Raw genomic sequence first — 18,217 nt, 5'->3', positions numbered from 1 at the left:
GAAATTAGCTTAATCCTATGGTGAATTGGTGATGAAAAAATGTTACTTTTTACGGTTAATTAATTTGTCGTTGGCGATTTTATCTTTACAATCAAATAACAATATTAGAAGTGCATTTTTTGGTTATTTTACTTGGTTGTTGGCAATATACAAATTTTAAATCGAGTCCAACGTTATAAAATAGAGAAGTAAAATAAAGAAAACCCAAATAACGTAAGACAAATATGTTAACTTGGGCCTACATCAAATTGTGATTGGGCCCATTCCCTCTCCACACTTTTAAAACTAGCCCATCTTGACTTGGATAAACGTACGTGGACCTCACATTTTGCTAACTAGTACTCTCTCCGTCAGCGAATAGGAGTCCCATTTTTCCATTTTAGTCCGTCCGCGAATAAGAGTCCCGATTCATTAATACTATAAATGGTAAGTGACCCCACATTCCACCAACTCATTTCACTCACATATAATTTAAAAATTAATTTATACAAGTAGGTCACATATTCCACTAATTTCTTTTACCCACTTTTCTTAACATTTCTTAAAATCCGTGCCGAAATGAAATGGGACTCCTATTCGCGGACGGAGGGAGTATAAGTTAGTATAACGCAGCCGTTCTCGAAGACATCAAATATTGAGAATGAGATTATCGTTTTTTAGTTGATAGGAATTTACTGTTGCTATTTTCTTAGAGAGTATGATAGGGACTCAACCACCAAGTCCAATGATACGACGGACGGAGAGAAGACAGCCCAGCAGCAAGGTGATCACGAACCAAAGACAAGAGGAAGACGGAGGGCACGATTGACTCCGGAGCAGGCGCGGAAGGAGAGACCGCCGAAGAGGAATGCATCAAGGCCCGCAAGGTTCAGGGACTTCACGTCCCATTAGTATTAGGATTATTTTGATTAAAGTATTTTTGGTATTTTTGCTTTATTTATTTATTTTGAACTTTAAGTATTTTAGTTATTAAATCTTTTCGGGTTTTCTTCTTGATTCTTTCCCGAATCGTAAGTCGAATCAAGCAGGGTCCGAACTCTATATATAAAGAGTTCATTAGAGAGTCAAAAAATCATCGAGAATTAAGAAATAAAATCTTTTCTCGAAACCCTAGCCTCACGCTCTATTTTTCTTTTCGTTCTTGCAATCACAAACGGTGCTCTGAATCAATCGATAGACCCCAAGGTCTATCATCTGGTGCTTTACATTGAGTTCTCTTCTCCCACCATTCGCAATGGCATCTGTTTCTTCTCCACACAATGACGAGGAGTCGCCGCATACTGTCTATTCGAATGAGGAATTGACTCAACTGATGTTCGACATGAAAATCAGATACGCTAACCAGGACAAGAAGTTGTCGTCCAACCAATTCGACCTCGAGGCCTTCTCACGACGGCAAGAGGCAACCAATAGGAAAATCGAGGAAAGCCTCGCTCTGCTGCTCGACGCGAGCCTTCAAAACAAACCGCCCGACGCAGCAGGCCCTCGCGCTACCAGCAAGGGATGGCGACTTCCGCCCTCCCTCGATCAACCACCAGCGGGCATCGTAGCGGAGGTGATTCCGCGGGTCAAACCGGAAGCACCACGGTTTAACGGTGATCACGCGGCTGAGTGGATCCGGAAAATTCAGCGGTATTACAATTACCACTATACACCACTGAAGGATCGTCTTTATCTCACGGCTTATCTGTTTTCGATCATCCGGCATCAAGTTGGTTGACATATTGGGAAGATAATTGTAAGCACAAAACATGGGAGCGATTCCTATTGGCCGTCAAACACAGATTTGACCCGGATTTGTACGTTGATCATGTGGGATGCCTTGCGGAGTTACGCCAAACTACGACAGTAGAGGCCTATCAATCAGCTTTTGAGGACATTATGCAGAAAACGGTGGACGTGGGCGAGACGACATTAATCTCACTATTTATCACAGGCCTACAGGAGCCGATGAAACATGAACTCCTTACGAAACGGCCGGAAACTCTTGAGGAGACGTTCGTACTGGCCCAGCGTTCCGCAGCATGCCACCGCCTATCTGCGCAACCACCAGCCGCGCGCAATCCATCTTGGACAGGTCGGGAGACCCGCCCACGCCAGCAGCAGCCGCCCCTCTCTGTATCCCAGCCCCAACGGAACAACCAGGCTTCCCAGCCGCGCTCAAACATTCCGATGGTGAGGATTTCTGCAGCAGAGCGCGCTGAACGGACCCGCCTAAAGCTTTGTTGGTGGTGCCCTGAGAAATATACCCCGGAACACGTCTGCAACAAAAAGTTTTATGCCTTAATAGGTGCAGAGGACGAAGACGATGTTCCTGAGCCCTTCCAGGATGTCGAAATTGATGAGGAGGGTGAGCATATGGCCATATCCGGTGACGTCTCATGCATTCACGCCATAGGCCCAAAGCTGCGTCCTCGCTCATTACGTCTGCAAGGCCAGATCCAGGGCTCACGAGTGTCCGTACTGATTGATGGTGGCAGTACCCATAACTTCATCAAGCCCACCATCGCTGAAAAGCTAAGTCTACCGGTTCATGCTATTACTCCTTTTCGTGTTTTTGTTGGCAATGGCGCATCTTTACGCTGTAAATTTGCCTGTCTGAAAACACCTATCTCCTTGCACGACCACATTTTCGACATAGATCTGTTTATTCTGCAGGTTGAGGGTCCCGATGTGATTTTGGGAGTACAATGGCTTCAGGAACTTGGAAAGGTCTCCATTGATTTTCGAGACTTGACGATGGAATTCAAGTGGGGTAATCGGGTGATTTTATTGGAAGGGGACGAGGCGCCTCCGAAACAGATCTCTTACAACCATTTGTTCTCTCTCATCGAGCAAGAACAAGAGTGCCAGTTGTTCGAATTGATCCCGACTCTGCCGGAAACCGACTTCGCAATCACCACCGTGGACCAACCCCCAACAGACCTGCGAGTGGCCTCGATCATTGAGTCCTTTGGCTCGGTTTTTCAAGTGCCAACAACGCTTCCTCCACCGCGCGAATGGGACCATAAGATTCATTTTCCCGAAGGAACTCGCCCGGTGAATGTCCGACCGTATCGGTATCCTTACTTCCAAAAGGCCGAGATCGAACGACAGGTTAAAGAGATGTTACTGCAGGGCGTCATTCGGCAAAGCAATAGTCCGTTCTCGTCGCCCGTGCTACTGGTACGCAAAAAGGATGGGACCTTCCGTTTTTGTGTTGATTATAGAGCTTTAAATGCGGCCACCACACCAGATCATTTTCCGATCCCTACGGCAGACGAGTTGTTCGACGAACTTCACAAGGCACGAGTTTTCTCCAAACTCGACCTACGTTCAGGTTACCACCAAATCCGCATGCATGTGTCGGACATCCACAAGACAGCGTTTCGCACACACGACGGTCATTTTGAGTTCCTGGTGATGCCGTTTGGTTTAACTAATGCACCGTCAACTTTTCAGGCGGCTATGAACTGTATTTTCCGGCCGTTTTTGCGCAAGTTTGTAATTGTTTTTTTTGATGATATTTTGGTGTATAGTGCTTCTATGGAGGATCACACAACACACCTCGAGCATGTCCTCAAAATTTTGAGCGAGAATTCCTTCTTCATCAAGCTCTCGAAGTGCTCGTTCGGTGTGGATACCATTGATTATCTTGGGCACATAATCTCGGCGGGGGAGCTTCGAGCTGACCCGGCAAAAATAGAGGCTATGACTTCTTGGCCGACACCAACGACAGTGAAACAGTTGAGGGGTTTCTTGGGCCTTACTGGCTATTATCGTCGCTTTGTTCAGAATTATTCTATTATTGCCGCTCCCCTCACTGACTTGTTGAAAAAGGAGGCTTTCACTTGGACGCCTGCAGCGGATGAGAGTTTTTCGGCCCTTAAAGAGGCAATGACAGCAGCCCCTGTGCTACACCTACCAGATTTCGATGCCCCATTCACTATCGAGACAGACGCGTCCGACTCCGGCATCGGAGCAGTCTTGCTGCAGATGGGTCACCCCTTAGCATTTTTTAGCAAAAAATTGGGACCAAAACGTCGCGTAGCATCTACCTATCACAAAGAGTTGTACGCAATCGTCGAGGCGGTCCAGAAATGGCGTCAATACCTGCTTGGTCGTGAATTTATTATTAGGAGTGACCAGCGAAGTTTGAAGGACTTGTTATCACAAATTGTGCAAACCCCTGACCAACAGTTCTACATTCGAAAACTAATGGGGTTCAAGTTTAGGATCGAGTATAAGTCGGGAGCCTCGAACCGCGTGGCGGATGCTTTGTCGCGGCGCGATCATGATCTGGTTTCGGGTGATTCTAAATTGTTGACTCTATTTGCCCGCCCTTTTCCAGCAATTTTGGAGACCATCAAGGCAGAGAACTCTAAGCTCAACGATCTGCTACAGCTTCATCACGCAGTGGCCGAAGGTAGTGCACCGCCACACATCTCTGCCGTCGACGGGGTATTATTTTTTAAGCGCCGCATGTATCTTAGTAGAGATTCGTCGGTTCGCTGGGATATTCTGGGAGAATCTCACGACGCCAAATCGGCCGGTCATCCGGGCGAAAAGCGCACTTTCGCGCGTGTGGCAGCAGCTTTCTATTGGCCGGGTATGCGGGCTGATGTGCGGAAGTATGTGGCATCTTGTGCAGTGTGCCAGGCAACTAAATATGTGACTGACTGTCCGTCGGGCCTCATCCAGCCCCTTCCGATTCCGGATTCCGTTTGGGCAGCCGCCTCAATGGATTTCATTGTGGGTCTTCCACCGTCTCATGGGTATACTGCAGTTATGGTAGTAGTTGATCGGTTATCTAAATACGCTCACTTCGGGGCTTTGCCAACTAGTTTTGATGCGCCAAGGGTCGCTAAGCTCTTCGTCAATACGGTGGTGAAATTACATGGTTTTCCCGACAAGCTGCTGTCAGATCGCGATACAATTTTTATGAGTGATTTTTGGAAGGAACTCCTGACGATGAGCGGTACAAAATTGCAATTCACTACGGCCTATCATCCGCAAACCGATGGTCAATCCGAGGTGACGAACCGTGCTCTTGAGCAGTACCTTCGCGCTTTTACCCATGAACAGCCAAAGAAGTGGTTCGAATTCTTGCCATGGGCCGAATTGGCTCTAAACTGCAGTGTTAATGTGAGTATAGGAATGTCTCCTTTTCGTGCCCTTTATGGAAGAGATCCTCCTAATATTTTCGCCACGCCGGCGGGACCAGCGGAAGACGCGGCGGTTCGTGCAAATCTAGGGGAGCGGACTGCCTTGTTACAGGAACTGAAGCAGAACTTGGCACAAGCACAATCTCGTATGACTGAGTCCGCGAACAAACACCGCAGGAATGTAGAGTTCAATGTGGGGGATCGAGTGTTACTACGCCTTCAACCATATCGGCAAATCTCTGTAGCTCGGCCTGGTTCAGCTAAGCTTAGTAGGCGTTACTATGGTCCGTTTGTCATTACAGAGCGGATTGGTAAAGTGGCATACCGTTTACAGCTACCTCTGGAGAGTCGCATCCATGACGTGTTTCATGTGTCGTTGCTCAAACCGTTCGTGCCTCCCCTATCAGACACAATACATCATCAGCTTCCGGCCAACTTTAGCAAGAGTCAACCTGTTGATACTCCTGTACGGGCGTCCGCGGAGAGGGTTGTATTGGTCGACGGGCTGCCTCAGGAACAATGGCTTACACATTGGTCATCTGACCCGGCAACGCCATCTTGGGAGTCAAAGGAGGTTCTGCTGCACCATTTTCCGGCGCTCCGCCTTGAGGACAAGGTCGGTTTTAACGGAGGGGGAGTTGATAGGGACTCAACCACCAAGTCCAATGATACGACGGACGGAGAGAAGACAGCCCAGCAGCAAGGTGATGAACACGAACCAAAGACAAGAGGAAGACGGAGGGCACGATTGACTCCGGAGCAGGCGCGGAAGGAGAGACCGCCGAAGAGGAATGCATCAAGGCCCGCAAGGTTCAGGGACTTCACGTCCCATTAGTATTAGGATTATTTTGATTAAAGTATTTTTGGTATTTTTGCTTTATTTATTTATTTTGAACTTTAAGTATTTTAGTTATTAAATCTTTTCGGGTTTTCTTCTTGATTCTTTCCCGAATCGTAAGTCGAATCAAGCAGGGTCCGAACTCTATATATAAAGAGTTCATTAGAGAGTCAAAAAATCATCGAGAATTAAGAAATAAAATCTTTTCTCGAAACCCTAGCCTCACGCTCTATTTTTCTTTTCGTTCTTGCAATCACAAACGGTGCTCTGAATCAATCGATAGACCCCAAGGTCTATCAGAGTAGTACTCGACTCACTTTCTTTTTAGTTTGTCTCATCTAAGATAATTCATTATTAAAATAGAAATTCTAACTTATTTTATTCTTCATCTCTTACTTTATTTTTTCAATTAACACACAAAACTGAACAAAATTTCGTGTTGTCCAATAAGGGATCATGCTTGATGCTCATGTATATGTGACACAGGCGCAGTACCTATATGAATATGTTAGTGCTATCATTCTTTTTATAATAATAATATTATTGTTATTATTTAACAATATTGTAGTAAGTGACGTGCCAAAGTGATATGAATTAACATTACTTGGCCAAAATGAAAAGATTGAAAGTAAGATGGTGAGCCTGAGCCACTCACGGACATCGCGTGGCATCGCAATTCACAAATCCACTTACTCTCACACACGTAACAAACCCACTCATTTGTCGCGCTACGAAACCGTTATCTTTTATTTATTCTCTTCAATCTTTATATCTTGTAGTAACCCTCAAAATATTTCATTTTTGTACAACTTGTCATGATTGGTTGTTAATAATCTTAGCCTAACGATTGTAGTATCCAAATAAAATAAACTTTAAAATGCAATAATAAAGTGTGTAAAACCTGAATGATTGTAACTGGATTTTGGAATAATTAGCTAGGTTGTCTCGTAGTATATAATTTAAAGAAGGCTAACATTTTATGATGTAATGTAAGTGTACGTTATCCGATAAGCCATATTAATTAGGCTGCCACTAGTTCTTTTAAATGAAAGCCCAACTCAGCTACTTAATTAATCGAATATGGACACGAGAAAAGATTAAGGTTATCCTAAAATTTAAAATATTAGCCCCCTATTTTTTGTGGAGATCTATCTTCCTATCATAGGTAGCCATCTAAATTTACTCAGGACACGAAACAAATCAATAGTGTCTTATCCCAGGAGAAAACTTGTGGAGCAGTGCTGAGTATTCCCTTCGTTTCACTATAAGAATCATATTTTGTCATTTAGGTTCGTCTCATAATAAAAGTCATATTTTAGTTTTTACAATACATGATAAATAGATCTCATAATCCACTAACCCACCTCACTAACATTTTAAAGTATTATTAAAACCAATATAGAAAAGTGGACCTCATATTACACTAATTTTTCTAAACCCACCATTCTTTACATTTCTTTAAATTCGTGCCCACACCAAATATAACTTTTATTGCAAAACGGAATACTTTTTATAGTGAGATTAAATATATGGGGTGCGTTGATAAATTAGCAACAACTTAAAAAATTAGTAATGGATCACACCCCTTTAAATATATTTTATGTTTATCATGAAAGTAATTGTATTAGAAAATTAAAATTAAATGAAACTTTCTTTTCATGGAACTTAAACTTTAGTATTGCACTCATCAATAGGAACGATGTATTATCAAGGAGTTAGACATGATATATTTTGTAAAAAGGTTGAGATTCCAACCCCTAATAGTCCTTCACATCCTAGTCCGACAATATTATGAGAGGTGTTCAATTAGGATACGTAGTGGCCCGCTAAGGAAAGGGCTGTTAACCCACCGTCCTACCAGAAGCCCATCTCATAAGGCTGCACATTTGTGCCTGAGAAATGTTACGACTACATGATAATAGTAGGAATCGATCCTTGCCTATTGTTACAACTCTGCCTCTCCAGAACCAACCACGCTGCCCCTGCGAGCAATTATAGTATATCGTTTACATAATAAGAATGGTTTTTTAATTTAATTTCCCCTTAATATAAGCTCTAAAATATGATATGATAGCAATAAAAGGATATCCTGATTTGATTCTCAATCCTATAACTAATCTTTGATGGAATATTATTATTTGTGTATAAAACAAATTTTTTTATTATAGTGGCCTTGCAATGAAGCATACAACAAATGAGAAATGCACATGTTAGTTGTAATATCTATTATACGTGGCGGATGAATGGTAGTACTTCATTAATTTATGGCTGTGACGCTCTCCTAATTATTTACCAAATTATTCCCTCTAAAAGCCAAAACCAAATTTATCAATAAACTCTACATTCAGATCTGTACATACTCAATTTTAATTTGTTCCTTCAACAATGCCTTACATTAGTGTCTACCACACGCATAGCATACTAACTATATTCCAATAGAAATTAGGAACTAATTTGGATGGTTAATATTTATATGGGCTACGATTGTGATCAATAAACCAATTATTTGGAGACACATTATTGTAATACTGTCACAAATATGTAGTCTACTGCGTTAAAATCAATTCTTAATTCTCACACTGATTGGGAAATTTAATTGCGGGGATAATAAAGTGGAAGTTAAACATGATAAAAATACATTTTCAAATGTTTTTCTTAAATAGCAATCCCAATTTTCTACTCAATTTCAAATTCCTTATATGCTTTTCTTTTTCCAAAATAAGTTGCTCATTTCTGTTTCAACTGAATTTCACTTTTTTCCTTTTCAGTTTCACTCCAAGATTCCAACTTGTCATATTAATTAGAATATGTTTATAAAGTGGTCGAATTTGAAACTGATTGTAAACTGACTTACCTTGCCAATTCAAGTTATAAGGTATAATATATACTATTTAAGTAGCATCTGTTGCTGATATTTGAGGTGTGTTATGTGTAATAGGAGTAGTATGTAAACCATATATAGAAAAGTAAATTAATGTATTTGCAAGATCAGTGTGACATGTTCGACCGAATATAGAAAAGTAAATTAATATTAGGAAAATCAGTGTGACATGTTCGACCAATATTTTAAATCAATATTCTTATATTCTTGTTCTAATCCAGTTCTCATTTTACATCTTTTAAGTATATGCCATCCTATGTTTTTTAGGAGATACTAATTAAAACAACGTGACCTCCTTTTCATGACAAATAAATTGAGGATTCGAAATCCATTAATTATTCTCCACTTCCAAATAAAACATAAATATAAAAGGTTAAATTATAAAAAGAATTTTGGTCAAATTCTTATATATCTTACAATTTTCAAAACCAGCCACAGAAAATGATATGGTACACATGTTTAGTTGTAATATGTTATGGTACATGTTTATTAGATTGCTATATGGCTGAGTTATGTGCTAAGTGTATTGAGAAAATGATAAAGTTCATTATCGAATCTCGTCGATATAAAATTTTCCATCACATCAGCTATAATTTTATCCAAATTAAGAGTTGAGAAAAATGTTAAATTTTATGAGTTTTATGATCGACTTTAAAATGACGGAACTAAACAGAATTTAACCAAAATTTATAACTTTTTTTCACAATTTTCCCATAAAAATATACCAATGTAGTCAAATAGTAGTACTAATTTTGTTTAATAGCAAAATCATTGAACCTAAATTTTTTTGTTTAATAGCAATCATTGATCTAAAAGTTTTACTTATAAAACACTCCGTACATTTTAGATGGTAAGACATACCAATACCTTCAACGAGATCAATTCAAGTGATTGGTTACTTGATAGAATATACCCATGTGCAAGAGATGAGCAAAAAGTGTGAAAATTTAAGCACCAAGTTTTTGTCGCACCTACTATATTAGTCGACGTAATGTAACAAAATAGGTGATTTCTTTGGTAATGATATTGTTAATTTAAATTATCTACAAATTATGACCCAATTTATTCCAATGATATATGTCGGATTGAGAAGATAAACAGTATAGTAGTCTGGGCACAATATGTGATATGTCGGATTGAGAAGATAAACAGTATAGTAGTATAGTAGTTTGGGCACAATATGTGATTGAGAAAGCTGAAAACTTATACGGTGACGAGATTATTTTCTATATTATTCTCTCTCTTACTTTGGAATTTCTTTACTTTAACTATTGATTTTTATTATTTTTATAAAATGAGTGCAAAAAAGTCAACGAGACTCCTAATAGCGGAGGGAGTAATAAGTATTGCTCCATCCGTCCCACTTTAAGTGACACATGTTCCTTTTTAGGATGTCTCATTCTAAATAACACATTTCTAAATATAGAAATATCACTCTCTCTACTTTTTCCATTTCTCTTACTTTATTATCTTCACTTTACTCATAAAATAAGACTAAATAAAATCTTACAAATTAGAGATGTTCCACTTAGAGTGGGACGGAAGTAGATGGGAAGGTACAAAGTAGGGATGTCAATCGGGCCGGCCCACCGGGTTTCGGGCCAACCCTGCTCGGGTTGCGGGTGGTCAATCGGCTGCGGGCTAACCGGGTTGTGATTTTTTCGGGTTATAAAAATTCAATCCTAACCCTAAAAGCTAGGGTTTCTGGCTAGCCCAACGAGTTAATTGGGCTAATTTATTTATTTACTATTATATTAATAAAAAATTAATATATAATTTGTACAATTAATATAAAATTGAAAGTTTTTTATTTAGTTATCTATATTATAAAAATAATCAATGAATGTGTCCGATTAGGAGTCAAACAAATAGAACAATAAAAATTTTATCGGATTTTCGGGCCAGCCCATCGGATTTTAGGGTTTGATCCTAACAGGTTGCGAGTTAATCGTGTGCGCGCTAATCAGACTGTGATTTTATCGGGCTATAAATTTTCAACCCTAAGCCTATAAATTTTGCTGGCTATTCGGGTCAGCCCACGGGTTGCGGGCTGCATTGACATGCCTAGTACAAAGTATAAAATCTCTTCCATTTATTATTCATGGGCTCCACATCACATTTTACTTCATTTCTTAATCAAGAGACAACACATGTAAACCTTTATATCTATAAGTATCTCTTCTCTTAACAATTCATGAGTACTATTTAATTTCTTCAATAAAAAACAACTAATTAACAAATACTCCCTCCGTACGCAAATAGGAGACCCGTTTTTTCATTTTAGTCCGTCCGTGAATAGGAGTCTCGGTTCACTTTTTACCACAAGCGGGACTTCTATTCCACTAATTTTTTTCCACTCACTTTTCTTAACATTTCTTAAAAATCGTGCCGCCAAGAAATGAGACTCCTAAGGGCGGACGGAGGGCGTATCACTTAATTAAAAATCCCAAAAGTTAAAAAATAAAATCCTAAAAATTAAAAATTGCAGAATTATATCATATAAATTAAAAAATACATAATTTAAATCCTAAATATTAAAAAATCATATAATTAAAATCCTAAAAAATCACTTTGTCATCAGTTGTGGAGGTTGTTGTGGCAGCACAAACGACATGTCGGCATCAGAGAAAGTCCCAATTGAGTCATGAGAAGCTGAAGTCTTTAATTATGTGCTCTGAAAACGACGTCATACAGGCAGTGTCAGCCATTGTGATCTAGAAGAACATGGACATCAAAGTATTATTCACCCCGGTGGAGGGGGTCGTCTGGATTGATGATGCACTTTTTATTAGCACTAAAAATACCTGCAAGTATACAGGGTAGATCTAGTATAACTAAAGGTTAGTATCGGGATATCGAACAAGGGGAATAGAATCAGAGATTGACTACCTTCTACTAAGCTTCTTTCACTATTTGGAAGAACAAAGATTTTTTAAAAACTTTTTTTAAAATAAGAACACTGAAAGCAATAAACAACTAATTGCAACAAATTATAGAGATAAAAATATGAAAGATAAGAGAATTCCAGGGATGTGCGTTCACAGTTATGGTTATACAAGTTCCAACTACAATACCCTAGCACATTTTATACTTCGATAGAACGAGTCACACAAGTTATGTTCATGCGGTACAAGCGTAGATTACTAACACTAGGGTTGTCAATCCTAGATTCATAACTCCTAAAAGCTCCTAAGACCCTTGAAAAGTCTTCACTCTCAATTAACAGTGTCGTTTCAAGGGAAGCTAATTGCAGTGTCAATTAAGTGGATCTAACTCGCCAACCTCCTCTCACGATTATGTAGCAAGTTATATTAAATCTTCATTGAATGTGTCACTCAAGCATGAAGTATTACGGAACAATTTGAGGAAGAAACGAAGTAAAAACAAAACGGATATTAAATAGAAAAAGGAATTGTATAACCAAAGTCGTTACCAACACATCCCTAGAATCCTATGAGTTTAGTTACACATGATAGAATAAGCTAAAAACATAGAATAAATGGAAAACAAAGTGAACATAAGACTTAAAAGCAATAAAACCCAAAGGTTGAATCCTTGTAGCCTTGATCTTCTCTTGATTCTGTCTCCAACCTCTTGCATAATTAAGAACTCTCTCAATTTTATGCTCTAGAATTATGAGGCAAAAAGAAGATTCTAATGAAAAAATTTGAGGGGGTATTTATAGGGTAAAAGTCGAGCGCTATGAGAATAAGGTAAAAGGTGGCTAACTTTGGTAAATTTTGGAGAGAAAGTAGGTCAAATCGTGCGCCGCGTTTTTGCAGTGGGCCGCTGCACCTTGGCCAGCGGTCGCTGTGCGTTGTCTATAGCTTCTCCCCCTTCTGGATAGCGGTCGCTGCACTATGTTGTAGCGGTCGCTGCAAATACTCCAATAGCTTCGGGAGCTTCTTGAGTGGTCGCTGCACGCTCCCCAGTGGTCGCTAGACGTCTTATGATTTTTAGCACAACTTTCTCCGGAGCGGACCGCTATATGTGTAGCGGTCGCTACGCATGTTGCAGCGGACCGCTTGATGGCATGATCGCTCCAGATTTCCAACTTCGACTTTTTCCTATCTTTTTAGGCTCAAATATGCACAAATCTCACAAAACATGTCGAAATACCAAAATAGGGAAAATATGCAAAATATGGACATGAATTGTAATTTAGACATTCAAAACAGACCAAATAGAGGCCTTAAAACAGTGCAAAATCCGAGCGTATCACTTGGTTCGCCTCGTCCCCTACATCTATCTCTAACCGCCTTCGCAGCCTTCGTCCCAATCCAACAACGTCGCGCACCGGAGCTCAAGCCCCTGCATCAGCTCCCACGAACTGGCTTACGACCTCCTCGTCATCGGGCGCAGATCAGCCACCACCACCGCCGCCACTTGAAGTGTATTGGGCACTCGTAGTGTGCTTCGTACGTTTCGAGCTCGAACCCGTGTTTAACTAAATGTCACTCGCCCACCTATATTCATATACAGAATCTTATCCCAAGTCATGGTATGCTTGAAGGTCCTCCAAGTGTCTTGTAGGAAGAACATCATAGCCGCCAGCAAAATGCCGACTCCACTCGCTTTGTTTTGGTACTGTTGTTCTTCATTCCTATAGATGTCGCAAAACTTTTTGATATCCTTGTCGACGCGATCGAAATAACGACAAAGGATCTACCATTGCGGGAAGCGTTCCTCTTGGGCACGCGTTGTTGTAGTTTCCAGTCACCCTCGCCCAAAAAATTTCCAATTTGTTGGTTTCCGGATCCTCCAAAGTGGGAACAGCACTTCGAACAATTATCCGTTTTGAGCGGAGTGTGGGGATGACGGGCAGTGGCATTGTAATAGTCATAGGTCACCGGAGTTTCTTCTAAATTTCCTTCACCCCTTGGCTGAGTCTCCCTAGTTTGTAATAACGATTGCGTCGACTCGTGGGATCCCTGCCGCAAGTGGCCATGAAGGGCTGGTAAACGTTCTTAGTTGGAGGATGCATCTGGTAGCTAGGCGTCGAGTTGGGTAATCCGACGATGGTATGTGGTCGCTGCTGAGATTGTTCATCCAATTTGCCTAGTTAAATGGTCCTTGGCCGGTCATAGTTGCACAATGAGAATGAAAATGTTGAGAAAAAGTTTTTTTTTTTTTTTTTTATGTTAAAGAAAATAATGTAAGGAAAGAGGTATTAATAAATGATTTTAGGATAAATTATAGGATGAAAATATGGAAAATGAGAAAAGGTAAATAAAAAAAAGAATAAAACAATAACATTTGGTAACATATATTTTTTTAGTGAAGCGAATGATTGATTTTAGTGATTCGAATATAATTATTACTTTCACTGAATTATACTAGTATCTTCTATTTTGCTTTAAAAATAACAAATTATTTTAATTTATGTTTTTCTATATTATAAAAAAAATTATGTTTGATATGTTTTTTCTCCTTTTTCTTTTTATTTTACTAATTTTGTATTAAAATTCGTTTCATTTCTAAAAAATTTATGTTGAAAAATAGAGGTTGTGATAAATGTACATAATTGTACGTACATAATCGAATGTTTTTAATATTTAACCTTGAGAATTGATTCATAAACATTAACTGATTTAAAATAAATTTTATAACTAATTATTTTGCAACACTTCCAAACAAAATTAAAATTTTAACTTAAATATTTGTAAATTAAAGAAAACATATTTTACTAAATATTGTATAATCAATTCAAATCAAGCTCGAAATCATATTATAATTTGACATAAAATTTCTATATCACTTCTTTCTTATTACTACATAATAATACAACAAATAACAAAAATAATTTTTAATTAAATTCAATCGAATTAAAAAATTTAAGGATATTATGTACAGAGTTGTGATCAATGTCGAACTAATTTTAAAGATCGAACTAGAAACCTAATTAGGACCATTAGATCTAGTTTTTTTTATGAGGTTCGATGATGTGTAAATTATTCCGGTCTTCATTACAAGCCCATTTTACTTCATTCTAGCATGTTTATTACTTTATTACGGTATGTAATACCTTGAAACTATAATATGTTTTTACTTACTTCGAGTAGGTTTTGAAATGATTCAACACATGCTTCATTTGAATTCATTGAAGTGAGTTTTTACTTTATTCACTTAAAAAAAGATACTACTAATTTATTCCAATATGTTTAATACTTTATTAAAAATTGTCAATACTTCATTGGATAAGGTTTATACTTTATTTCAACAGGACTTCAAATGCTTCTACGCATACTTCATTCAAATAGTTTATTACACCATTCCATGTGCTTATTAATGCACTTTTTATTAGCACTAAATAAATCTGCAACTATACAAAGTATATATAGTATAACTAATGGTCAGTACCGGATATCGATCACGGGAAAAACAATCACAGACTGTCTACCTTCAACTAAGCTTCGTTCACTATTTGGAAAATCGAAAGTTTTGAAGATATTGAAAACTAAAAACAATTTGAAAGCAATAAAACAACTAATTGCAAATAATTAAAGAGGTAAAATATGAGAGATAAGAGAATTCCAGGGCTGTGCATTCACAAATATGGTTATACAAATTCCAACTACAACACCCTAGCATAGTTTATATTTCGATAGAACGAGTCACATAAGTTTTGCCCATGCGGCACAAGCATAGATTACTAACACCAGGGTTGTCAATTCCAGATCTGTAACTCTTAAAAGCTCCTAAGACCCTTGAAAAGGCCACTCTCAATTAACAGTGTCGTTTTAAGGGAAGCTAATTGTAGTGTCTATTAAGTGGATCTAACTTGTAACGCCCCACTTTTTCAAACCCTAATTTTCAGGTTATAAAATTTTTTGCATTAAATGCCTTAAATGCTATGATATGTGGATTATTTGATGAGTAATTAATTGCATGGTGTCTTTGTGACCTAATTGCGTATGAGAATTTAGATTGAGTTGAATAGTCAACTTGTTGAAATGTTGACGTGGCTATTGAATAGTCAAAGATATGAAAAATACGACGTGGCCGTTGAAAGGTCAATGCGTTGAGAAAAGGAAGAGAAAGTAAAGAAATGATTGTTTTGGTGTGAATATTTGATGCGGAGAAATATAATTGTGGTGAATTATTTTCCTAAGGGATGAGTGAGAATTAAATAGGAGCATTATTTAAATGTGTGGAATTTTCGGCCATCATCATTATTGGAGAAGGAAACCTATTTTCTTGGATCTAATTATTTGTTTGGGATGATTATCCAAATTAAATCCAAAGTCCAATTATACGTTAATTCCATCATGGAATTTTCGAAAACACCACCTTTGATATCCATGAGATTTTCGAAAATCTCATCTAGAAGGGAGGGAGAAATTATTTATTATACTATTTGATCCCTTATTTATTCTCTTCCATGAATAAATATAAATATGCTAAAATATCCTAGCATATCTTGCCAAATCTAAGAAGATATTGTCATATCCTAATTAAATTAGGATTTGAAATTAAATCCCTTGTGAGATAGGCATAAAAATCGCCTACTACTATTATTTGAAGAGGATTTAATTATTTATTTTGCTCCGTGATATATTATTCTACTCCGTGAAATATTTGAATTTAATTATAGGCTAATTAAATAGCCTATAATTTTCGAATCCCCCTTATTTCTCCCCTACTTCACGCTAACTTCAACCAACAAATCTCTCCATATCTTCCAAATCTTGATTTATTTAATTATTGGATATTATTTTGGCACTCTATAAATACATGAGAGATCCTAAACCCTAGCATTCACAAAACCGGCGCCCCACTCCCCCATAATTTCGAAAATCTCTCTCCCCACTCTCTCCAAGTTTTCTTCATCTTTTCTCCAAGATTTCTTCATCAATTGAGAAGAATTCAAGTTGAAATCCAAGAGTTTATAGAAGAATCAAGACTATAATTTGTTTCTACCGATTGTTCTTTTGGAAAAAGGTACTTTAATTTTTGATCTCCTCTTCTTCTACCGATTAATCGGTGTTCTTGAGTCCACATGCATTTAGATTGAGTGAAAGGGAATTAAAATTGATGAATTTGGGATGTATGGATGTGTTTGTGTATGTGGCCGTGTGTGTGTGGCCGTGTGTGTGTGTGTGCGCATGCCTCGGCGTGCGTGCACATGTATTGTGATCGTGTGCGTGTGTTGTGTGGGTGGAACACTCATGCGTAACACGATTTAATGGTGAATTTGGAGTTGTTATTTGAATAAAAATGATATGCTAATCATACTTTGATTTTGATTGATGATTTTGAAAATAATCGATGGGAAAAAGGGAAATATGGGAGACATGCATGATTTGAGATCAATGATTGAAACTGATTTGTGATACGCCTAATTTAAAGGTGATACTTCGCGCTCTCAGCGTGATAAACGAGGAGAAGAGAATACTCTCGAGCTATGCCGACGAGGTGGGCTTTCTTTTAAAATAAGGACATTGTCCTAAACTGATATTGATGAGAATGAGATATGTGTTATCATGCCTTGATTTGTTTTGTCGTGCCTATCCCTCGTGGCTATGCCACTATTGATTTAATCGAATTCGGATCCTTGTAGAGCCGCAAACTCTACTTGGGTTAGTGTACACCAATGTTAGACCGAGTGCTGACGTACGGGTTGGCCGGTCTAGTGACCTGGATTGCGGCCGCATTCCTTGTCATGTAGAATGAGGATATGGTAAACGTCGATGTGAAAAATGGTTGCGCGACCGTGATATTTGATAAAGAATATATTTTGGTGCCTCGGGTCTTTCTAAAGTTAAAACCCCGATGGACACTTGAAAATGGCATCATAATTACTATTGTTGATAAAACTGTTTTCGGCAATGAGTCCACTGAGTATGATTATAAGTACTCAGCCCTGCATGTGTTTTCCCTATGTGCAGGTTGAGCGGTGGCGAGCGGGCGGCGGTGTTGAGTAGGAAATAATAAGATGATCTGTTGGAACTCTAAGTGTCGTTGTGTCTCCATACATAGCCTCACTTCTTTCTTGGTCGCTTCCGCTATATTATGAAACTTGTGATCTTTTGGTTGGGATGAATACTTTTATTTCGTGGGAATTTTTGGATATGGTACCGTTGGAATTATTTTGGAAACTTTGATAAGCATTTATTGCGATAGCCTTTTTGGTTGGATTCCTTTGCTAAGGCATTATTCTTCTCCTATTTAATTGTTCATTAAATGCTTTGGTAAATTTCCTTTAAATGAAGCCCTAGCCTATGAACTTGTTGCATTTAAGTCTTCCTAGTTAACGATCGTCATTATTATTGTACCCTATAATGGCGGGTCGTTACATAACTTGTCAACATCCTCTCACGAATATGTAGCAAGTTATATTATATCATCACCGAA

This window comes from Salvia hispanica, chromosome 1, assembly GCF_029641045.1.
Source record: "Salvia hispanica isolate PSC_SH4W2 chromosome 1, Shi_PSC_v1, whole genome shotgun sequence".
Lineage (NCBI taxonomy): Eukaryota > Viridiplantae > Streptophyta > Magnoliopsida > Lamiales > Lamiaceae > Salvia > Salvia hispanica.
This window is presented reverse-complemented; position numbering follows the sequence as displayed.